We start from the raw sequence: 25,538 nt of genomic DNA on the forward strand, positions 1-25,538 counted from the left end.
TGGTAGCAGTATTATCTCTGCTTTACATATGGGAAATAGAGGTAGACCCAGAGAAGCAAAGGGACTTGCTTAAGGTCAAAGAGCTAGTTAGTGGTCGAAGCAGGAACTAAACTCTAGTAGCCTTACTTTTAGTCAATTAGCCAACATTTACGGTAAACAAATTTACCATATTTCCTAGAGACCAGCCTGAGAGCACCTACACAAGAATCTGCAAAAATTTAACATAAATCTCTGTCACAGAATTCACTATATACCTATGGTTATATCTTAGACATGCCCAATTGGCAAAGGCATCTCTACTGAGCAGTTGGTTAGATGAGTTAGTTTTGGTTTTCTACCAATTCTGAGTTTATATGAGTCTAAAATGCATTGAGCAGGCCAGTTTATACCTTCTTGGGTGACTGGTGAGGAGACTGTTCCTACTTTTCCAGCCCTGATCCACTCCTGAATTCTGTACAGCAAGAACATGACCTGCAATATGCGTGGAGACCAGAATCTTTCAAACAACTGGCTCAAAGTCTGTAGTCCAATCCTCTGATTATTTTACCTTTCAGCTTCCTCTCTGCATACTCTAGGACACAGGCTACAGGAAACTTCATTGGAGAAATGGCCATCATCCAAGGGTAAGGCCATACCCTTGGGTGATGGAAGGATAAACCTCTGGGAGGTAAACCTCTTAGAATGCATGGGGCAGCCTCACAGTAAAGAGCTGTCCTATCCCAAATGACAATGAAGAATTCTCTTATCACACCCAGTGTGTTGGAGTCTACCATTTCTACTAAGCTGGGTTGTAATCTTTTTTCACTAGCTTTTAAATCCTTGAGAACCTTGAATTTTTTAGAACCTTGAAAACACTGAACTTGGTAGAACCTTGAGTTTGCTTTCTTTGAAGACCTATGAGACCAGAAAATATTCTGGCTGTCATTAGGCCTCCACTATGGGCTTATTACAGAGATTAATCCAATCTTGCTTCTGAGTCTTCCTTAATGACCACTGAAGAAAATTCTTAGGAAGACAGCCTCAAATCTGTCTTCCTCAGACATGCTAATGTAGGGTCTCAGTGATTTAACCATCAGCCCTGATACCAACTTTCCATCTGCTCTAACAGAAGGGCTCCAACTTCCCGTCTGCTCCTGTGGGATAGAGAAGATCCAACAGGAGAGGCAGCGGGAAAAGGCACTGCCATCTGTGAGGGAAAGAATATTTCAGGGGCTCCCAAGACCATGGCTAAAAGAGTATTTAAAAATGTTTTCCTTATAGGATGAAACTCAGAATGGATTCAGACAAAAATGTCAATATTCCCTTGAGCTGAATTATTCTGGGAACTGAAAGCACTGCGGAATGAATGGTTAGTTGTAGCAAAAAGATCCAGTTTTATGCCGAAGAATCCTATCAGCAACAGATTCAATCTAATTGCTGTGCCTGCACCAAATTTTCCTGCCAATAATTTTAGAATTACTATGGGGCAGGCTGGAAAGAGCTATTCTAAGGAAAGAAAGACTGATTTTCAACAGTTCTTAACTCCCCATAATATGGTTTCCTTAATACGTGTTATCTTGTTCCCTCCTAGAATGTCCTTCTTTCCTCCCCACCTTGTTATCCACAATTTGTAAAGTACCTATACAGCGGATACCTTTCTAACTTCACTTTGCTTTTGCTGTGTCTTACTTATTGGCTTCAAGAATAAACAGTGGACTTCATGGAATGCATGTGTGTTTCAGAATTCCAATGTCAAGGATAAAATGAGATCTATTGTAATTTTAAGAACATAAAGCAAAAGAATGTGTGGAAGAGATATATGGAAATAGATCTGATAACTTTTTACCAATTGTTTTTAGTAAAAACATTTTTTTTTCATCTACTCATCATCCCCTTTCATCTACTCATCATCTCCTTTCATCTACTCATCATCCCCTTTCCTTTCCTTTTTTTGCTATCTTTACCCTTGAACTACCTAAACTTTAAACTCAGTACCAGATTGAAACAAACTGAAATTGATGGTTCAGATCATCACCAAGTTCACCAAGTTCCAGAACAATGCTTCTGTTTGAGCAAAGTTGTGCAAAACAGTAGTGGCAAAGCTGAGGATGGCCATTGCCCAGCTCTGGAAACAGAAGCCATGAGGACCCCTGGGCATAATTTTAGCTACAAGGCATGTTTTTTTCTCTCCCAACACAGAGCATGGCTTCCCAATCAACATAGGAAATCTGGTGTCACTGAGATGGGCTTCCACTAAGGTGGTGTCTGAACTCCTTCACCAGACTTTCCTAGAAGTCAAAGCTATTTTGAAGTGTTTCAGAAAATAGATGTGGTTTTGACGAGAAATTATATAATTCAAAGTCCTGTGGCTAACAAGTCAGCAAAAGTTCTATGAAGAGGAGAGAGACAGATTTGCCCATATTTTAGCTCAGTGCTTAATGTATAATTTATAAAGCAGGTGGATTATTCCTGAGGACAAAAACTATTCCTAAAATTGGTCCCAAGTAGGCCTCTTTTGAAATTGGATTCCCTACAATCCCATTCACAATTGCCACAAAAAGAATAAAAAACCTAGAAATACAGGTAACCAGGGAAGTGAAAGAGCTCTAAAAGGATAACTACAAAACACTGCTCAAAAAAATCAGAAATGACACAAACAAATGGAAAAACATTCCATGCTCATGGACGGGAAAAATCAGTATCACAAAAATGGCCATACTGTCCAAAGCAATTTATAAATTCAATGCTAGTCCCATTAAACTACCATTGACATTCTTCACAGAACTAGAAGAAACTATTTTAAAATTCATATGGAACCAAAAAAGAGCCCAAATAGCCAAAGGAATCCTAAGCAAAAAAGAACAAAGCTGGAGGCATCATACTACCCAACTTCAAACTATACTACAGGGCTACAGTAAAAAAAACAGCACAGTACTAGTACAAGAACAGATACACAGACCAATGGAACAGAATAAAGAACTCAAAAACAAGGCCACATACCTACAACTATCTGATCTTTGACAAGTCAGACCAAACAAGCAATGGGGAAAGGATTCTCTATTTAATAAATGATGATGAGATAATTGTCCAGCCATATGCCAAAGACTGAAACTGGACCCCTTCCCTACATCATATGCAAAAATTAACACAAGACAGGCAATGCTATTCTGCACATAGGAACAGGCAAAGATTTCATGACAAAGATGCCAAAAGCAATTGCAACAAAAGCAAAAATTGACAAATGGGATCTAATTAAACTAAAGAGCTTCTGCACAGCTAAAGAAACTATCAACAGAGTAAACAGACAACCTACAGAATGGGAGAAGATATTTGCAAAACTATGCATCTGACGAAGGTCTAATATCCAGCATCTATAAGGAACTTAAACAAATTTACAAGAAAAAAACAAACAACCCTATCAAAAAGTGGGCAAGAAACCCAGACGCTTTTCAAAAGAAGACATACATGTGGCCAGCAAGCATATGAAAAAAGGCTCAACATCACTGATAATTGGAGAAATGCAAATTAAAACCACAATGAGATACCATCTCACACCAGTCAGAATGGTTATCTATTATAAAAAGTCAAACAAACAAATGAAAAATAAGACAGATGCTGGCAAGGTTGCAGAGAAAAAGGAATGCTTAAATGCTGTTGGTGGGGGTCTAGATTAGTTCAACCATTGTGGAAAGCAGTGTGGTGATTTCTCAAAGAGCTAAAAATAGAGCTACCATTCGACCCAGGAGGAATATAAGTTGTTCAGTCATAAAGACGTATGCATTCATGTGTTCACTGCAGCACTATTCACAATAACAAAGACATGGAATCAACCCTAATGGCCATGAATGGTAGACTAGATAAAGAAAATGTGGTACATATATACCACGGAATACTATGCAGCCATAAAAAAGAATAAGATCATGTCCTCTGCAGGAACATGGATGAAGCTGGAGGCCATTATCCTTAGCAAACTAACACAGGAACAGAAAACCAAATATCGCATGTTCTCACTGATAAGTAGGAGCTAAATGGTGAGAACACATGGACACATAAGAGAAGAAGAACAGACACTGGGGCCTACTGGAGGGTAGAGGTTGAAAGGAGGGAGAGGATCAGGAAAAGTAACTAATGGATACTAGGCTCAGTACCTGGGTGACAAAATAATCTGTACAACAAAAATCCATGACAGAAGTTTACCTATATAACAAACCTGCACATGTACCCCTTAACTTAAAAGTTAAAAACAAAAGAAGGTTGGAGCAGGTATCATTTTAACAAAGAACCAAGCAGGTTTGGGAAAATGTCCAAAAGGAGGCCTTTGTCCATGGTTTTGACTGAGTACTCAACCTAACAGCCTCATGCCTGGTACATAGAAAATGACCCATAAATATGTGTGGAAGTTAGGATAAATTGCCCTTCACATCGGACAAATGATCAGTGGGTGGAGTCTCTCAGGAATTCCCCCTTGACAGTTCTCTGACACTGAATCCTGCCTATCTGCTACAAATGCCCACCATTGTTTACTTCATTGTTTCTTCTTTCCCTCTGTATTCCCACTGAATATTGGTCTAGAAGGGCAAGAACCATACTGTTTGTTCACCAGCCTACCCAAAGCATCCAGCATAGTCTCTCGATACTCACTGAATGTGTGCTGAATGAGTGTGCTGATATGGTTTGGTTATGTCCCCACCCAAATCTCATCTTGAATTGTAGCTCCCACTATCCACATGTGTTGTGGGGGGTCTTGGTAAGAGGTAATTAAATAATGGGGGCGGTTACCCTCATATTGTTCTCATGATCATGAGTGTTCATAATATCTGATGGTTTTATAAGGGGCTATTCCCTTCCTTCACTCATTCTTCTCTCTCCTGCTGCCATGTGAAGAAGGATATGTTTGTGTCCCCTTCTGCCATGATGGTAGGTTTCCTGAGGCTTCCTCAACCAATGAGGAACTGTGAGTCAATTAAACCTCTTTTTTTGGCTGGGTGCAATGGCTCACGTCTGTAATCCCAGCACTTTGGGAGGCTGGGGCTGGCAGATCACTTGAAGTCAGGAATTTGAGACCAGCCTGGCCAAAATGGTGAAACCCCGTCTCTACTAAAAATACAAAAACTAGTCAGGTGTGGACGTACATGCCTATAGTCCCAGCTACTTGGGAGACTGAAGCAGGAGAATTGCTTGAACCCAAAGTCAGAGGTTACAGTAAGCCAAGATCGCACCACTGTACTCCAGCCTGGGTAACAGAGCAAGACTCTGTCTCAAAAAAAAAAACTCTCTTTTCGGCCGGGCATGGTGTCTCATGCCTGTAAACCCAGCACTTTGGGAGGACGAGGCGGGTGGATCATCTGAGGTCAGGAGTTTGAGACCAGCCTGGCCAACATGATGAAACCCCATCTCTACTTAAAATACAAAAATTAGCTGGGCATGGTGGCAGGTGCCTGTAATCCTAGCTACTTGGGAAACTGAGGCAGGAGAATTGCTTGAACCTGGGAGGCGGAGCTTACAGTGAAACAAGATCGTGCCATTGCACTCCAGCCTGGGGGACAAGAGTGAGATAAAAAACAAAAACAAAAACAAACAAACCCTCTTTTCTTTATAAATTACCTACTCTCACATGAGAAAGGACTGATACACGTGCCCTTTGTTCACTGTTGTAATCCACAAACTCATAAAATGATAGAGCCAAACAAGGTCTGAGTGGCGCCTCCAATTTTACAGCTGGAAAAATAAATAAATTCAATAAAAGGAATTTTTTTCAAGGCCAAAAAATTAAATTAAATTAAATTGTTTCCTATTTTCCTGCAATCTGTGATGCTCATTTAAAAAATATAAACACAAAACACAAAAGTATTGTGGGATCTACTAGGAAGGTCACAGAACCTTTCTCTGAATATTTTAGATCACAGATTGGCAAACTTTTCCTATAAAGGGCCAGATAGGAAATATTTCATTCTTTGCAGACCACATATGGCCTTCACCACATATCTCAAATATTCTTTGTTTTTTGAGTGGTTTTTTGCCACCTTTTACAAATGTAAAAAGCATTCATAGCTCATATGTAAAAACAAACAAACAAACAAACAAACAAAAAGCCACTGGCCATATTTGGTTCATGGGCTGTAATTTGCCAACCCCTATTCTAGAAAAAACAGGTGGACACTGTCTTTCTCGAGACTATTCATTGGGTAGTAAAATAAATACCTACTCTACCCTCTCTGCCAGCTCTATAATATGACGGAACTGAGAAAACTAAATCTACAAAATTCTCAGTTTTAATCATGAAATCATCAGTGGACATTTCAATATCTGACAAAACAATAATGTCTTAGTAAAAACACAAAGGTTTTGTGTTCAGTCTCCTATGCAGGAAACTTATGTTGGGACCTAGAGCAAATTCCTTACCTCTGATTTCTCATTGGAAAAAAAAATCAAACATTTTCATTAAATGATTTCTAAAGAGGCTTCCAGACTTGGTTCTCTGAGAGTCCATGAATTTTCCTAGGAAACTTCAGAGGGTTGTTTAAGGAAATGTTCCAAAATGAGCTCACAATATTAAGAAAAACTCACTGGGATAATTGTCACCCTATGTAAAGGTTTCCAGAAAAGCAAATGGCCCTCTTTTGCCCTGACTAAATCTACCATCACAGAATATGGCATTCCAGTGACTTTGGCTAAATGTGCAGTCATGAAAAACAGAGACAATGGATTCATGAGACTCATCTTCAGAAATAAAAGATGTGGACTTTTCAGTGGTCATCTTAGGGAGGAAGCAGATACTGCAGCCCAGAAATCAAAATCATAATTTCCTGTGATCTCAGAATCTTTTTGACTCTACCATAGTTCACATTTTTGTGATCTCCAAAGCTATTAGCAGTAAAGTTAATTGAAATGCATCTTCCTGATCCTTAATTTTATACCACCGTAATTCTTTAAAGCAATGAGGGTCTAGCTAAGCCAAGTATGAATTACATAGAAAGATGTCTTCTGTCTACTACATGCACGTGCACAGTAATGCTTTATGCATAGCATCATTTTCTTCAAGTTGAAAAAAAAATGTTTACTTTCTGTTTCTCTCCAATCAGTAAAACAGTCAATGGTAAATGCATATCACTTCCATTGATTTACCAGACAAACATTTAGAATTGAATGTGACTGCCTGGGACTCATGTTAAGTAGGATTAATAAAAAATGTCCCATCCTGCACAGTCAGAAACACTTGGTCCCACTCAGATTTCTCTACACACTCAAGCTCCCTAAAGATAAATGAGCTTTATACCACAGAAAGGAAACAGGTCATTTATCTGACATCACATTATTTACTGACATTAAAAATGATAATATCCATCAACAAGCAGCCAAACCCCAAGTGGGTCACACAGAGAACAAAGCTGCAACTGTCTTTCTTTGATACAGTTACAAGGAGATGCTGACTGAGCTGCCATTTATGTTCCAATAATGTCACTATTGTCACAAGAAACTCACGTTTTAATAATATTCACATAATTTCCCATGTGCTTATTTGGAACCAAGGATCTGTGTTTTGTTCTTTTCTGAACATTTAATAAAATCAAAATCTGGAATTATAACAACAGACCTATAAATATGATTTGCTTTGGGAGGAGATTTTTCATTTTTAGAATATGTATCTTTCCCTTTCATTCCTTTCTTTTAAAAATAATGTCATTATCTGTAATCATCATAACAACACAACAAGGCAGGTAGTGATCATCTGCATTTTCTACATAAATAATCTGAGGGGCTGATATAGTTTGGATGCGTGTCCTCCCCATATCTCATGTTGAATTGTAATCCCCAGGATTAGAGGTGGGGCCTGGTGGGAGGTGATTGGATCACGGCGGTGGATTTCTCACAAATGGCTCAGCACCATCTTCTTGGTGCTGTTTTTGCAATAGCAAGTGGCTTCTCACGAGATCTGGCTGTTTAAAAGTGTGTAGCATCATCTCCCTCTCTCTTGCTCCTGCTCCCACCATCCACCTGCTCCCCTTTCACTTTCTGTCATGATTGAAAGCTTCCTGAGGCCTCCCCAGGAGCCGATGGCTGTGTTATGCTTCCTGTACAGGCTGCAGGACTGTGAGCCAATTAAATGTCTTTTCTTTATAAATTAGACAGTCTCCGGTATTTATCTATAGCAATGCGACAATGGACTAATACAGGGTCAAAGAGGCTTGTTAAATAAATTGCCCAAATTCACAGGGCTAGTAAATGGTAGATTCAGGTTTGGAACCCACTGTTTTTTCCATCTCTGCCAGCAATCTTTTCCCTTCTCTCTCTCCTTTCTTCTTCCCTCCACCTACCTACCTACCTTCAAAACAATCTTTGTTCTCATAAGCAGTTTCTTGAAAGCACCTTCCCACAACAGTTTAATTCTATCCCAAAGTAAACACCACAGCACGCAGTACCTTAACAAAACCTAAGGACATGCAAATAACAATTGCAGGATTGAGTAACATTTTGGGTTATTGAACTCAAGAAAAACCACATGTAATTGTCAGAATGACCTGTCAGCTGCAGTTATTCAGAAGTAAATTCAAAGTTACAGTGAACAAAGACTGTAAATTTAGTTACTAAAGAATATTATTTTATACCCTAAAAAAGTTTGCTCTATGAAATGTGAGCTAAAGCTCACCCACTATTTAAAAACAGAGCGTGCAGAATCTGATTTTCTTCCCACTGAATCTGATTTTCTTCCCGCTGCATTCACTGAGTAGAATCAGCAAAACGATGGCCCTTCTTTTGGTTAAATTTTCTAAGGTGCCACCACATCTAGTTCTATCTTGTTCCCCTTCATCCTCCTCTGTCCTGTTAAAAGACAGGGCAGGAAGGCCAGGTGGACAGTTTTGGACTGTTGGCCTCATCGGTGACCCTTTCTGTTCATCAACATTTGTTTCATGCGTTGTAGTCTATCTCGTGCTGTGTCTTTCTAATACAGAACAGCCTGGTAGGAAAAGAAAATATGTCATATGACAATGTATTTGCCAAGATGACTCCAAACAATTGATTTCCTAAGTTTTGTTTGTTTGTTTGTTACCCAGAACTGTCCAAACTGATGACAGCACAGAGATTTCTGACGTGAAGAAGAAAGACTGGCTCTAGCACGTGACCAGCATTCTCATTTCCCACTCACATTCGGATCTCGACTCTCAGGCTACATTCTGGTCAGGATGAATTACATGTATAATTCAAAATCAAGAAAGCTGTTCAAGTACAACGTGTGAGGCTTCTGCCAACGTTGAAATTCATTAGGAACCATGATTTTGGCTGAGCACACGGCTCTGTTTTGAGCTCTTTTATTCCTGTGTTATTGCTCATTCACTTAAAGAGAAATACATGAGTCAGAGACAAGATCTCTTTCCCTTTTCATGTTTCTCCAATTTATCTTCCGTGGCATGATAAATATCTCAAGCCAAAGACTGGAGAGTGTTGTCTTTTTCCCTCTGTTTTTCCCATTATCTCAGTTATCTCTCATTTATTTTTTAATCTTTTCTCTTATCGCAACCATTTCTAGGGACATCATAAAAGTTGGAATGAGTAACCTCCCACCCCTTGTGGTTGCTTGCGGGTGTTTCAGGCCCCCATACTCTCAATCACGTGGCTTGGTTGCTTTGACATGTTTGGAAAGAAAAAGAAATCTTAGCTACACCTCGACTAGAACTGATGGCTCAACAGGGGACTGCTTTTTATAAATAAAAATTACTCTTTGTACGAAACTTCCTCCAGTAAGAAAATAATTGTAAGCAAAACCTGCTTATGTACCCTTTCTTGCTCTGGCCAGTGTAGAGTCTAACCAATCATGGTCTCAATGAGATAGATTGTAAAGAGCACTGGATAAGGAGTATTGGTTCTAAAACTTTATATTTCAAGGCCAATATTTAAAATTTGGCAGGAGCATTTCAAAAAAATTGTATTTGTAAGTACAGAGACTAGAGTATAATGAGCCCTCTTGTATCTATAAATCAATACACAGCTAATCTAGTTTCAACTATATCTACTCACATCTACTCCCTCTTCTCCCAAGCAAATTTTTTTTGAATGAATCCCAGACATTAAATAATTTCTTCCATACATACTCTTAGGTATCTCTAAGAAAAAAATTTTTAAATATAACCACAATTATCATACCTAAAAAAGCTTATAATTACTGTTATCAAATATCCAGTCAGTGTCAGATTTCCCTGATCATTTCATAGTCTTTTTTTTACATTATTAAGAACTTTTTACTTTCAATTATAAAATATTTAAGGCCCAGAGACAAGATAAAATGACACATGTGAATCTACCACCCTAACATTTTTCTAATATTTGCTTCAGATTTCCCTTTAAAAAAAAAAAAGACTTCTCTTAGAGCAGTTTTAAATTCGAAAGCAAAATTGAGAGGAAGGTACAGAGATTTCCCATATACCCCTGGGAAATGGGAGGATACATACATAGCCTCCCCACTTATCAACATCCCCCACCACAGTGGCACAATTGTTACACGGATGAACCTACATCAACCCATTATGATTACTCAAAGCTCATAGTTTACATTAGAGTTCGCTTGGTGTTGTACATTCCATGGGTTTAGACAAATACATGACATGTAGCAGTCATCACGGTATCATACAGAGTATTTTTACTGCCCCCCAAATCCTCTGTTCTCCACCTATTCATCCTTTCCTCCCCCATAACACCTGACAACCACTGCTCTTTGTGCTCTCTCCATAGTTTTGCCTTTTCTAGAATGACATATAGCTAGAATCATACAGCATATAACTCTTTCAGGTTGGCTTCTTTCACTTATGAATATGCATTTAAGTTTCTTCCATGTCTTTGCATGGTTTGATAGCTCATTTCTTTTTAGTGTTGAATAGCATTCCATTGTCTGCATGTACCCCAGTTTATTTCCCACCCACCTACTGAAGGACCTCTTGGTTGCCTCCAAGTTTTGGCAGTTATGAATAAAGTTGCCATAAGCATCTGAACACAAGTTTCTATGTGGACATAAGTCTTCAACTCATTTGGGTAAATACCAAGGAGTGTGATGGTTGGATCATAAGCTATGTTCAGTTTCCTAAGAAACCAGCAAACTGTCTTCCAAAGTGGCTGTCTCATTTTGTTTCCCCTCCAGCGATGAATGAGAGTCCCTAAGGCTCTACATCCTCATCTGCATTTGGTGTTGTCAGTGTTCTAGATTTTGGCTATTCTAATAGGTGCACAGTGGTATCTCATTATTTTAATTTGCATTTCCCTGATGACAGAAGATGTGGCGCTCATAAAGTTTTTAATATTCTTTTGGTTCAAAACAGGGTCCAAACATGGTCCATACACCAAGCACAAGTCTTGAGGTGCATTTCCTTATTTGAAAATAAGAATGTTAGATGGTTGTTTTATTTAGCATAATCACTTTAAGGTATATTTTTCCAAATTAAAAAATAAAGAACACGAATCAGTTTTTAAAGTTCAACATCTATGTGTGTCCAGAAATAACATTGTTTTGATAATAATGGATATGAGCTTATACATATTCTACTTACCATATGATTTTCTTTAAGTTTTATTCCTTTTGATCCATTTAACCTCTGTCTAGACTTCTATCTCATGAATATAATGTATTTTATCTATCTAATTTCCTAATAATGAACATTTATTTTGCTTCAAATTTTTCATTATCACAAAACAATGCTATTAGTAGATATCTCTGTAATGTTACCTTATGAATATATCCAAGCTTCTTAAGGACATATACGTATGTATGAGAATTTCTAGGTTATTGGAAGGAATAACATTTTTAACTCTACCACTACATTAATTGTCCTGAAAAACCAAACACCGCATGTTCTCACTCATAGGTGGGAATTGAACAATGAGAACTCATGGACACAGGAAGGGGAACATCACACTCCGGGGACTGTTGTGGGGTGGGGGGAGCGGGGAGGGACAGCATTAGGAGACATACCTAATGCTAAGTGACGAGTTAATGGGTGCAGGAAATCAACATGGCACATGGATACATATGTAACAAACCTGCACATTGTGCACATGTGCCCTAAAACCTAAAGTATAATAATAATAAAAAAATTAATTGTCCTGGAGTTGTACATCTATCAGTATGAGGTAAGAATTCAACATGATGATCTTTAAGGTTTCTTATAGTTCTGATATTCAACAAGTCAATCCATTAAATTAGATTTTTAAAAATGGTTGCATCTTTAGTAATATTGTTAGTGATATAAGTTACTGATTTTAACATTTTTATTAATTCTTTGTTGTTTCTTCATAGTACGATCTCTTTAAAAAATATATCAGTTTTCATTTCATAAGATTGAGCTTTCTACTCAAGCTAAATCACAAAGGACCATGTATTCGCTAGTCTTAAGTTTGGAGAAGTAGAATAAGTGCCCAAAAACATAAACAATAATTAAAGGCAGCTGTCAGCAAACCATCAGTAAAGTCTACACCTGCCATTAGTATGTAAGAAGAGAGAGGTCAAAGGGGCCTGGTTTAGAAGATTTTATACAGGAAAGCAAAAATGAAGGTTACCAGCAAGAAGGAGGCAAGGGGGGTAGGAAAAGGGAAAGAGAATAAATGCAGGTTAAATGGTCTGTCTAAAGTACAATGTGTAGATCAAAGTCCCTAGGACATAAGATTCACATGAAAGAATGGTTAGATATGAAGTTATAGATAGTCTATGATGGCTCTGAGGCCATCATAGAAAAGGAAAACATATTTGACTGGTCCCATATACAGTCAAATATCACATAATGATATTTCAGTCAACAATGGACCACATATAAGATGGTGGTCCCACAGGATTATAATATCGTATTTTCCTGTAACTTTATGTTTAGATACACAAATACTTACCACTGTGTTATAACTGCCTACAGTATTCTGTACAGGAACATGCTGTACAGGTTTGCAGCTCAGGAGCAACAGGCTATACCATATGGCCTAGGTGTATAGCACGCTATACCATCTAGGTTTGTATTAAGTATAACTATGATGTTCACACAATGACGAAATCACCTAATTTCATCTATCATTTCTCAGAATGTATCCCCATTGCTAAGTGACACATGCCTATACACACATACACATAATTTTTTTTATTTTCACTAATGTTAAAAAATGAGTCATTGGAGGCTTAGGCTGTCCATCTCGGAGGTCTACATTAAGCCTTCATTTAGGGTCTTTTTTTTTTTTTTTTTTTTTTTTAAAGACAGTATTTCACTCTGTCACCCAGGCTGTAGTGCAGTGGCACACTCATAGCTCATTGCAGCCTTGAACTCCTGGGCTCAAGCAATCTTCCTGCCTCAGCCCTCTGAGTAGCTGAGACTATATAGGTGCATGCCATCACACCTGGCTAATTTTTAAAAAAGCTTTTTTGGCAATGGGGTCTGGCTATGTTGCTTAAGCTGGTCTCGAACTCCTAGCCTCAACTGATCTTCCTGACTCAGACTTCCAAGTAGCTCAGATTGCAGGTGTGAGCCACTGCACCCAGTTCTAAGCTATTAAAAGCTGTGCCATTCTTCAATTTGAAATATACTACGGCAAAAATTCATTTGCTTCTTTCCACTATCATCTTTTGGAAAATGAGATCTAGAAGCTTATTTCCTGACGTGGAAACCGGATCATCTTTGTATTGGTCCTAAATTTACCTTGATCCATTTTCAAAAGGAAATCTCCCTACTCTGTATTTAGGACTTAGTAACTAACTCCCCTTTCAACCTAGTCTTCCCCATGTAGGATTTAACAGATCTTGATCATGACACTTCATTCTCCTCCTTTCTAGACCAAAGACTCTTGGTTATTTCCATTCAATATAAACATTATTAACTGAGCACCAACTATGCATTACACACTCCTCTAGGCACCAAGAACCTAAAAGTGAAATGTATTACGTTCCCTGCCCCTGAGGCGTACCTAATACAACAGGCAAAGTAATTCAGTGGGATAAGTGAAATGATAAAAGCCTCTACAGGGAAAAGAATGTATCTTGGAAGAAATCTGATCTTACCTGCTCTCCTATAAATGTCCTATCATTCCAATAGCCACTTGTTGCCTAGTCTAAGCCTAATGCTATGCCATCTTAAGCTATCATGAGCCTTAAGTCCCCAGCTGACATTCTATGACATGCCAATGCTATCATGAAGAATCTAAACCAATGGCCTATAACACTCCTCTAATATCATAAGTCAAAGACGTGGCTCAGGGACCACCAGGCATAGAGTTGGTCTGTGAATGTTGGTTAAGCCCATATTTTTTTTCAGCAGCTCTTCCTGTCGTCCGTGGCCATCAGAAGGGCAGCCTGCAGAGTATATCAGGCTGCTTAAGGAGGAAGGGTCAGGAGTCAGAGGTGCCTAGTCCACCCTCTTGTTCTTCTCTTTTATGACACTGTTTGGAAAGAATAATGGAAGAATCAAGATCTTTGGCTGGGTCTAATTTATGAAGAAAACGGTCGGTTTTTTTCATAGAAGAGAAGCAAAATGCTGAACTATGAGTTCTCATCATCTGTGAGCTTGCTGTAAGCTCCCAGGGACCAAAGAGAAGCCCTCCAGGGTTTTTGAGCCCTTGGAGACTGCTGGTTGCTGTTGATTCCTTGGGAGAAGCAGCTCAGATGGTAAAGAGCCCCATTAACCTAAGCACAGTAACACTGACACTTCCAATTAGCCAGAGGCTGTCAGGTTTAGCCATTTACATTGCGTACATTCTCTGTTCCTGACCGTGTTTGAGTTACTTTCTTCCAGCACAGATGGAGAAAGCGATTTTTTTTTTCCTGTTAAAGGAAGTCTTCCCAGATGAACCATATCCAACACTAATCACTCTTTTGGTTTAAAAACACAATTCTATAAGACTTGGCTTACAATTATCCTTGAGTTGCTATAATTGCATGAGTTAGCCATATTTTAAGATATTTGAGAGTAAATACTTTTCCTATTTCTAGTCAATTCCAGGACTCCATAATCAATGACTCTGTTTACACCTGGAAGCTGATAAGTACTTGCAAAATGTGATAGTCAGGATAGACTGTGTCATAGGCAGGAAACAGAAATCCCTAAATCTTATCACCCTAATACAGCAAAAGTTTAGGCGCTTAAACAATATCAAAGTGGATGTGAATGACTCTCTAGGGCAGCTGTCTAGTAAGCTAGTTACTAGATGGATGTTGTGACTCCACCATCCCAAAATACAAGGTACCCTCTAAGATGACCTCAGCTGGGATGTAAGGTAAATAGCAAGTTGCAAAGGGGCATTTCATACCTCAGCTCAGAAAGGAAATAAAAATCATATATTGAAAAATGCTAGTATTGTCTACCATTCTAACATATTCCCTTTATAAAACAGCTTCCAGGTAAGTGACAATCTGCCCTTAGACAGATTAAGTAATTAATGATTCTTCCTCTTGGGTTGTAGAAGCAACTCCTCTGATGACCCTTAGGAAGAAGAGGTGAGAGAGATTTCAGGTATGTTCATTTCATCCCAGGTTTCAGGTTACTGCCGGCAAATGAAGAGTGCCCCATAGCAACACATCCCTGAAATAAAAGTTCATGGGTGTCTGGAATACTAGATCTGTGTTCTTTTCCATTAAGATCATTAAAGGCTTGGATCTGGTGATCTTAAGGATAATATATTTCTACACTCTTTTATTTTGATTTAGCTTTTCTCATTTATTTAACAAAATATTGTTATTCAGCAGAGACTGCTGGTTGTTCTCCAATATCTATTGTCTCATTCTTCTCTAGGAAATACACTGCTAGGTTTTTTTGATGGGAACATGCAAAGAGGTGTGGTCATGTAACTTAAGTTCTAGCAAAAGGGAATGAGAGCCAAATGACTTATACAACATCCAGGCAATGTCCTTAAAGAGAATGAGCATGCTTTCTCCTTCTTTTTGCATTTTTGCTTAATGTGATACAACAATGGGGAGATGAGTCTTCTTTGCCACAGAGACTATAAATATGGTACATGAATGAGCTAGAATGAGCTGGCTCCCTGCCACAATGGAGCCACTGCACAAGTCCTGCCTTGCTAATGTCTGGACTGTGCCATGAGAGAGGTATGAAGTTCTATACTATTTGATGCTGAATGTTTATCCCAAATAATCCAATATATCAGAAGCTTTCAAGTGCCAGGACTGTAATACAGATAAAAGCCTTGATCATAAAGGCAGACCCCTAAGCCTTCAGAAAAGGCAATATAGGTACTACAGACTGCATTCCTAGGAAATTCTCCAAACCATCAACAGGATACTGATTCCATATGGCATGTGAGACTTTGGGACATTAGTTGATCATTCATCCTTATTCCCTACATGTCTCATGAAAGAGGACTACCTCCTTCACTGCAAGTCATTTTTTATATTGTATTTTTCTAAAAGACACAGAGGTTGGCTATGATATTGTTTGGTCTAGATGCTCTAATTGTCATTCTGAATCTTGTATTTTTTTATCTCATTTTCTCACTCCCTATGGGGACATACTCTTCTGACACGTAGTCTGACAACAAAATGGAATACCTGGGGCCAGGACTGTCAAACACATGTGTCTACCTTAGCAAAGCTTGTGACTTCATTCCCTGATACATAAGTATTAAACAGGATGTATTCATCAGAAGGAGTCAGAACTAAGCATTAAGCTGAACAAGAGAAAAATGGCCAAATCCAATGATCAAGAAAGAAAAGGAGTTCTATCCACAGAGCAATTTAATGTAAAAAGGGTCAAGTACGACAGATCTGACAGAGAAAGAGGGATCAATACAAGAATGGCAAATGTGTCATATCTATATTGCCTATCTTTTTTCATGCAGGTTTCAGATATCATTAATCAATCACTGTGACATCAGAGCAACCTAAGACTTCTAAACACAACAGTCCACATGGCCACTGCCAACATTTGAAGCAGGTACAAAAGTTAAGATCTATGAGCTAGCCAAGTCTCAGGAATAGTGACTCTGCTGAACAGGACTAGCAGTAGGTACCTTCTCTTTATCTTGTTTGGTGACTGTTCTGGGTATAGGAAGCACTAAATCTCTATTTCCAAGGTTATATCCCAGGACTGCACCCCTAATGAAGGGAATGACATTGGTTCTCACATTCCAGTGAAGAGCCTAGTACATGATTTAAACTCTTGGATTATCATAATTATATAGAAACTACTTTTAGCTGATAAATATTACATTTAAAAAATCTAACAGCATACATTCCTTTTAAAATCAAGAACCTGACAAGAATGCCCACTCTCCAGTCTCTTCAACATATAGTACTGGGACAACTGGATATCCACATGCAAAAGAATACGTTTGGACCTGCCCTACCTCACACCGTATACAAAATCCAAAATTAATAAAAGACCTAAATGAATAAGCCAAAGATACAAAACTCATAGAGGAGCACACAGGTGTGTATCTTCATGACCTTGGATTAGTCAATAGTTTCTTAGATATAACACCAAAAGTACAAGCCATCAAAGAAAACAATAGATAAATTGAATTTCATCAAAATTAAAAATTTTGCTTATCAGAAATACTACCAAGAAACCAAAAATACAACCTATAGAATGGGTGAAAATATTTAGAAATCATTTATCTGATAAAGGTTTAGTATCCAGAATATATAAAGAACTCTTGTAACCCAACAATATAAAGACAAATAACTCAATTTAAAAATAGCCAAAAAAGGCCAGGTGTGGTGGCTCATGCCTATAATCCCAGCACTTTGGGAGGCCAAGATGGGCAGATCACAAGGTCAGGAGTTCGAGACCAGCATGACCAACATGGGGAAACCCCATCTCTACTAAAAATACAAAAATTAGCTGGACATGGTGGCGGATGCCTGTAATCCCAGCTACTTGGGAGGCTGAGGCAGAAGAATTGCTTGAATCCAGGAGACAGAGGTTGCAGTGAGCCAAGATCATGCCACTGCACACCAGCCTGGGCTACAGAGTGAGACTCTGTCTCAAAAAAAAAAAAAAAAAAGGCCAAAAAATGTGAATAGACAGTTTTTTAAAGAAGATATACAAATGGTCAAAGAGCACATGAAAAGATGCTCAACTTCATTAGTCCTTAGAGTAGTACAAATCAAAGCCAAAAGAGATACTGTTTCACACCCACAGGATCACTGTAAGAAAAAATAACAAGTGGTGGTGAAGATGTAGAGAAATTAAAACTCTCATGTATTGCTAGTGAAAATGTGTAAAATGGCACTACCTATGGAAAACAGCTGGGTGGTTCCCCAAAAAATTAAACATAGAGTTACCATATGACCCAGAAATTCCACTCCTAAGTATATAACCAAGATACTGAAAAACATATTCACCCAAAAACTTATACAAAAAATATTAATAGCAGCATTATTCACTATTCATCACAGCCAAAATGTAGAAATAACCAAAATGTCCATCGACTGATTAATGGATAGATAAAATATGGTATATCTATACAATGGAATATTATTTACCCATAAAAAGGAAAGGAAGTTCTGATTTATGATACAATAAGAATCATCCTTGAAAACACTATGCCAAATGAAAGAAGCTAGACATAAAAGGCTACATGTTGTATGATTACATATGTACTAAATGCCCAGAATAGGCAAATCTATAGAGACAGAAAGTAGATTAAGGTTATCAGGGGCTGAAGGAAGGGGCAGATTGGGAGTGAGTATAAATGGTTAAGGGGTGTCTCTTTGGAATTACGGAAATGTTTTTGATTGTATAGTGGTAACAGTTGCACAACCTTGTGAATATGCTAAAAACCAATGAATTGGATACTTAAAAACAAAGAATTTTATGTTCTAAGAAATTTTATTATGTGGTTCTAAGAAATTTTATTATGTGGATAAACTAGTAATGTGGGCTTTCTTTATTTTTAAGTAAACTTTTGGGATATAATTCCATTACTACTTTATCCTACATTACACTGGAGGTCCTATATAGTGTAATAAGATAAGAAAACGCAATAAAAACCATAAGGATTGGAAAGGAAGAAACAAATCTTTTGCTTGTAGATAATATGACTATCTACTTAAGAAATGCAAACTAGTAAATAAACAAAAGTTAAGTTAGGATGTTGTGTATAATATGAAAACAAAAAATTGCTTTTTCATGTATCAGCAGGAAAAAATGTAATTCAAAAATAAAATTTACAACATCAACAAAAAGTACTCAGTGATAAGTTCATAATAAAACATTAAAGAACAAAATCCAAGATTTTTTCACAGCAGCATTATTCATAGTAGACACAAAATGAAAACAATCCAAGTGTTCATCAACTGATGAATAGAGAAACAAAATATGGTATGGCATATCCATACAATAAATATTCTTTAGCTATAAAAACAATGAGGTACTGATATATACTATGACACGGATGAACCTTGAAAATACTGTATTAAGTAAGACAGTCACAAAAGACTACACACACACACACCCCCACACACATATATATATATTTTTTTATATGTGTATATATATACATATATATATTTTTTTTTTGAGATGGAGTCTCACTCTGTTGCCCAGGCTGGAGTGCAGTGGCGCAATCTCAGCTCACTGCAAGCTCCACCTCCCGGGCTCAAGTGAGTCTCCTGCCTCAGCCTCCCAAGTAGCTGGGATTACAGGTGCCCGCCACCACCCCCAGCTAATTTTTTTTGTATTTTTAGTAGAAACAGGGTTTCGCCATGTTGGCCAGGCTGGTCTCGAACTCCTGACCTCAGGTGATCCACCTGCCTCAGCCTCCCAGAGTGCTGGGATTATAAGCATAAGCCACCCCACCCAGCCCAAAGACCACATATTACATGACTATTTATATTACATATCCAGAATAGGCAAATTCATAAAGATAGAAAGTGGATTAGTGTTTATCAAGAGCTGAAAGGAGGGAGAAATGAGAAGTGACTGCCAATGAGTATAAGGTTTCTTCTGGGGGGGGGGTGATAAAAATATTCTAAAATTAGATAGTGGTGACATTTGCACAACTTCATGAATATACTAACATCATGAAATTGTACAGTTTAAAAAATACTATGGGTACATACCATATTTATGGATGGGAAAATTCAACCTTTGACTATATCCAAAAGGAAGTACATTCTCATGGATCCTCTGGAACAATGACAGAGGCAGCACACAGAGCACTAGTCCCAGGGTGATGGGAGATGCTCACGGAGCAAGACATGGCTAATTAGACAGTAGGTCGTGCTGAAGCCTGCAGTTCTGATTAAGGAAGGCCTGAATAATTACCTTCCTGGAAAAAAAGTCTTGTCACAGATTCACTCATTTATTTATTTACCCATTCACGTGAAGAGTAGCAGAATATGCCAACCCAAAATATGCCACTTTGGCACACTGATTTTTCTGAGCTGAAGACAATCGAGAAGAAGCAGTTACAAGAAAGGCTCTCTGCCCACCCCCACCACCCCATTTGCCTAAAACCAGGACATAAATTTGAAAAAGTGTCCCCCAACAACCCTCCCGCACCAGGAAGGATGAAAGTCAATCACTGAAGACAACTCCAGACCGTTATCAGCCTAGAGATGGCCCCAGTGGAATCTACAGCACAAATTTTACTAACTAGCCCTTCTCTTCCATCTGTTCCCCTATACAGTACTATTTACATTCCCATAATTGGCTACCCTAAAGACTTAAAGTCCTTTTCCTTTGTCTAGTCACTTCTCTAGAAATTTAACATATCCCCCGGCTTTTTTTTTTTTTTTTTTGAGACGGAGTATCACTCTGTTGCTCAGGCTGGAGTGCAGTGGCACAATCTCGGCTCACTGCAAGCTCCGCCTCCTGGGTTCACGCCATTCTCCTGCCTCAGCCTCCTAACTAGCTGGGACTACAGGTGTGTGCCACCATACCCGGCTAATTATTTTTATTTTGATTTTTAGTAGAGATGGGGTTTCTCCATGTCGGTCAGGCTGGTCTTGAACTCCTGACCTCATGATCTGGCCACCTCGGCCTCCTAAAATGCTGGGATTACAGGTGTGAGCCACCGCGCCTGGCCTTTTTTTTTTTTTTTTTTGGGACAGAGACTCTCTGTTTCACCCAGGCTGGAGTGTGGTGGGATGATCTCGGCTCACTGCAACCTCTGCCTCCTGGGCAGGTTCAAGCGTTTTCCTGCCTCACCCTCCTGAGTAGCTGAGATTACAGACACCACTACAACGCCCAGCTAATTTTTTTATATTTTTAGTAGAGACGGGGTTTCACCCTTGTTGGCCAGGCTGGTCTTGAACTCCTTAACATCCTTTTTTTAAAAGACACCATATAAGCCCACGTTCTAACCACTCCTTGGTGGTACTCATCACTGAGTGCACCCATGATGCACGTGTTAGTCAACCTCTGTTTGTTTTCCTCTTGTTAACCTATCTTTTGGCAATCTAATTTACAGGGCCCCGGCCAATGAGCCTAGAATGGGTAGAGGGAAATATATTTTTTTCCTCCCCCACACATATAATAAGTATCTGTTTGGCCCCTGATACGTGCCAGGTGACAATCAAGAGCTAAGTGCAAAGGATACAAGAGGTTTACATTCTAGTATCAAACAGACAAGAAATACAAACAAATACAATTATTTCAAATAGTGACAGACGCCTTGGAGGGAAAAAAAAAAACCAAAACTGGGTAATGGAATAGAGGTAACTGAGGAATGGCTGTGGGCTTAGGCAACTGCTTTAGAAAACGTGGCTGGGGAGACCTCTTTGAGTAGAACAGTAACAAGCCGCATAACTGTGTAATAAGCTGAAATAGCTGTACCTAAATAGTTGGCTCCACAAAATGTCCAATAGCAAAGGAAAATCAGGATCCTACTGGAGGGTGTAAAAGTCACCAAAAGCTGACAACAAAGATCTTCACAGCACAGGAAATGTAAACATAAAGGTTGGAGGAGCCCCCTTGAGCCCTATGTCTGAAGCTGCCATCCCTGCCTGTGCCTGTTCAGGTCTGGAGGCCCCAGCTGGGTGTTCAGAGGTGCACACAAGGCGCTTGGATTCTGCTGCCCAGCTGGGTCTTAAATGGAGAACCTCTATTAATTATCTGAACACTGGCATCACTCCCCTGGACTCAAAGCTAAATAAAGCCACCCCAGTTGCTTGGCCGCAAGCTCTCAAAGGTTTAAACAAAACTGCGTCTCAGTGGATGCAGCATTTGGCGCTTATCTAAAAGTTTTAAAGTCTTTTCGCAGTTAATAATTAGCTCTGCCTTGGTCCTCACAAAGGGTGCCACCAAAACAAAAGCAGACATTAAGTGTGTTCGCTATCCTTGCCACCGGTATAAATAGGCAAAGGGATGATTAATGAATGGGGGGGATTTAAACACAACAGTGAACAAAGACAAAGGCCCAAGGCTCGATCGACTGCCCACAAACTGAGACAGGCTGTATCCAGAGAGAAGCTGCAGAAAGCCACACACACAAACATCCGCTTAATGGACAGGTTGTGAAGACTTCATTTAACCTTGCGTTATGACAGCCGTAGTGTTTTATTAACATTCTGACATGTTAAGGGGCCAGGGTCAGCGGAGGCAAAACCATGCATTGCTGAGGGAGTTTCCTGGCAGGGGAGGGGAAGGCACATTTTTGTGTGGGTGACCGAAGGAAAACAGAGCAGGTCCAAGCACGTTCCACAACACCCTTCAGGCCCCCTTTGTGAGGTGGGGCCAGGGCCACATTTTAAAAGAGTTGTTTGGATGTCAAACAAAGCAGATGAGGCACCCACACGCATGCCCAGCCTTTGACAAGGCCTGTCCACGCCTCAGAGTGGCCACATTAGAACCTGGGCTAGGCCTCAGCACCCACTCATGAAGAAGGCATCAGAGGCATCTGACACGGAAGTGTGTAGCGCGGAGGGGCTTTCGGCAGCCGTTTGCAGACACGGGAGGGTTTGCCGCTGGTTGGCAGCGTTTAGTCAGTTCTAACAGGAAACTTCCCCCCAAGGAGACAGCAGTAGCCCAGTGTGTTTGGCCAGTTGGATTTTGAGTTTCTGGCTAGAGATGAGCCTGTGGGAAGCAGCAACTGGCCAAACCCTAGGGAGCCCTGGTTGGCTTTCTGGGCACATCCCCACCTCTCTCTTTATAACCTTTATTCTCCCTCCCAGGGCTTCCCCACATCAACCAGGTGCCCATTCCCACAGGCTCTATTTCCAACCAGGTGTCTGATGGGGAAGGATCTGATAAATTAATCCCTGTGGAAGATTTAGGTGATAATGAGCTTAAAGGCTCTCCCCACCCCCTCCAGGGACATTTGCATTTTAATGGAAGACTCCGACAGACCCAAAGGCCTTCAAGAACTATAGCAGTGAAACAGTAATTGTGGAGTTTTAGGCTCTAAGGGAGGCCAGAAGGGAGATATTTATGGGCTTGAGGAACTTCCTGGTCTCCCCACAGTCACACCACGGAGACACCTGCCAAAATTTGTAGGCTTTTATTTCATCTTTTCTCTGCCTACATTACTTAGGTATTGGAAATATCACCTGAGAAAATGGATGCCAAATGCTTTAAAGACAAACACCCAAAAGAATGTGATGATTATGATTTACTAAACGACAAAAACGTAGACCAGAGCATACTCTCTGTGATCAACACCCTTAAATAACAGATGAGGAAATGGAAACACTGAAAAATGAGGTTTTCATGTGAGTCACTCAGCAAATCACTTACAGAGCTAGGACCAGGCACTGACTCTCCTGATTCAAGGCCAAGGCTTTTTCTATTGCACTGTAAGAATGACTTCTCTTCCGTCTTCAGAGCACATCCTAATCACTCCTTGACTGCTGCATTACAGATGATCCTATTATTTGATTTGTGTTTTATAGCTTTACAGTAATCTACTGCTTTGTTAGTGCAAAGGAGATACAGAATTCCAGTTCTGGAAAAATCACCTAAGGAAAGATGAACATTCGAACCAAAATTCTAGGGGATACCACTTTACACCCACTTAATTGTCATCAAAAATAATACATTGGACAATAAGAAGTGCTGGAGAAAATGTATATACACAGAATCTCTACTATTTTGCTGGTGGGAATGTTAAACTAGAACAATTGTTTGGAAAACAGGTTGGTATTTTCTAGTAAAGTTAAAAGTATGCATAACTAAAGACCCAGCCACTCTATTCCAAGAGAAACTCTAGGTCATGTGCACCAGGAGATGCTTGTAGGCCTGTTCAAAATAAGCAACAGTAAAGATAATAACATAATGACCATCTTCTGGAGAATAAACCGTTGCACTTGAATATGATGGAATATTATACAGCATTCAAAATGCAGAAACAGCTGCTATAGCATCAACACAGATGAAGTTTAGTAACACAATGTTGAGTGAAAAAAGTAAATCCCAGAAAAAGAAAATCAAGCGTGACAAGCTTTGTTTTTACTAAAGTTTTAAACAGCCCCAAACTAAGCAATATATTATTTAGGTACATAAATGTATTTGTAGTTAAATATTTTAAAAATGAAATGGCATATTACACACAAAATTCAAGATAATGATTACACTGAAGAGGACCACATAGAAAAACATAAGTTATTATCTATATTCTAATTCTTGGGTTGGTTCATTCATTGCATTTTTAAGACTATGTAAATGCACACATATAATTATAAATGCTATGCATAAACCAACTGATAGTGTGTCATAACCAAGAATTATGATTAATTCAATTCCATGCACCTGAAATCCATTGAAAGAAAAAAATCATCTACATTAGGGGATAGCCAAATCTTAAAGCAGAAAAAGATGTCTTCCAGTGACCTTGAGGTAGAAAATTTCTTGCAGCCTAGGACCACAGAGAAGCTATGGATAGAGACAAGGTGAAAAGTTGAGATAAGGGCTTCTCCCAAAACTAGCCCAACTGGGGCAGTATTATGAGTCAAGAGTAGAATCTAGGTAAGGGGGCAACATATAAATGCATCCATGATTCAAACAGGAGATCCAGTGGAAGTTAGAATAGACAAAGAAACTAAAGTTCTGCACAAAACAAAACAAGACAGAAAATATCTAGGAGGACAGTTATGTTGAAGTCAAGTTGATGGTAAAAAAGCAAAAACCAAAGGTGCGGGTAAAACTGTGGTTTGCAAACCTTAGAAGGAATTACGCTTTGGGGCTGATGGACCAAGGGGCTTGAAAGCTGGATATAGGTCCAATTTCAGAGAGATTTGTGACAAGACTATAACCTCCAGTCTAGGTCACTTTTAGAATTTAACAAGGTCTCATTAATTTGAACAAAACTAATTTGGAATGGCTGGAATAATCAGGCTGGAATGGAACTGATCTTTCAACTATAAAAATAGTGTTTACTCAGCAAATTAATAGCATGAGACACATCAGGTGGGAGTACTTAACCTACTTAGGTATACAAACTTGACATACATATCTAAATTCATTTGTTCTATAACAATCAGTGTGTTAATTACACATGATCTTTAACTAGACATTAAAAGAGGTTCTCAACTGATGGGCACTACACCAGCCACTAGTATGTATTACCAGGTGTATTTCAAAATATTAATTAAAACTGTGCTTTGAAAATAATCTTTTAGTAATCCATTGCTGCCAAAAAGGGTTATAGGA

General features: G+C 39.0%; 1 protein-coding gene across 1 annotated transcript in view; it reads right to left on the reverse strand.

Annotated features, from left to right (window-relative positions):
- The window catches only part of LRMDA (leucine rich melanocyte differentiation associated), a 1,130,865-nt gene that overhangs the window by 383,501 nt on the left and 721,826 nt on the right, over positions 1-25,538 (reverse strand). The window lies entirely within an intron of this gene.

This window comes from Symphalangus syndactylus, chromosome 4, assembly GCF_028878055.3.
Source record: "Symphalangus syndactylus isolate Jambi chromosome 4, NHGRI_mSymSyn1-v2.1_pri, whole genome shotgun sequence".
Lineage (NCBI taxonomy): Eukaryota > Metazoa > Chordata > Mammalia > Primates > Hylobatidae > Symphalangus > Symphalangus syndactylus.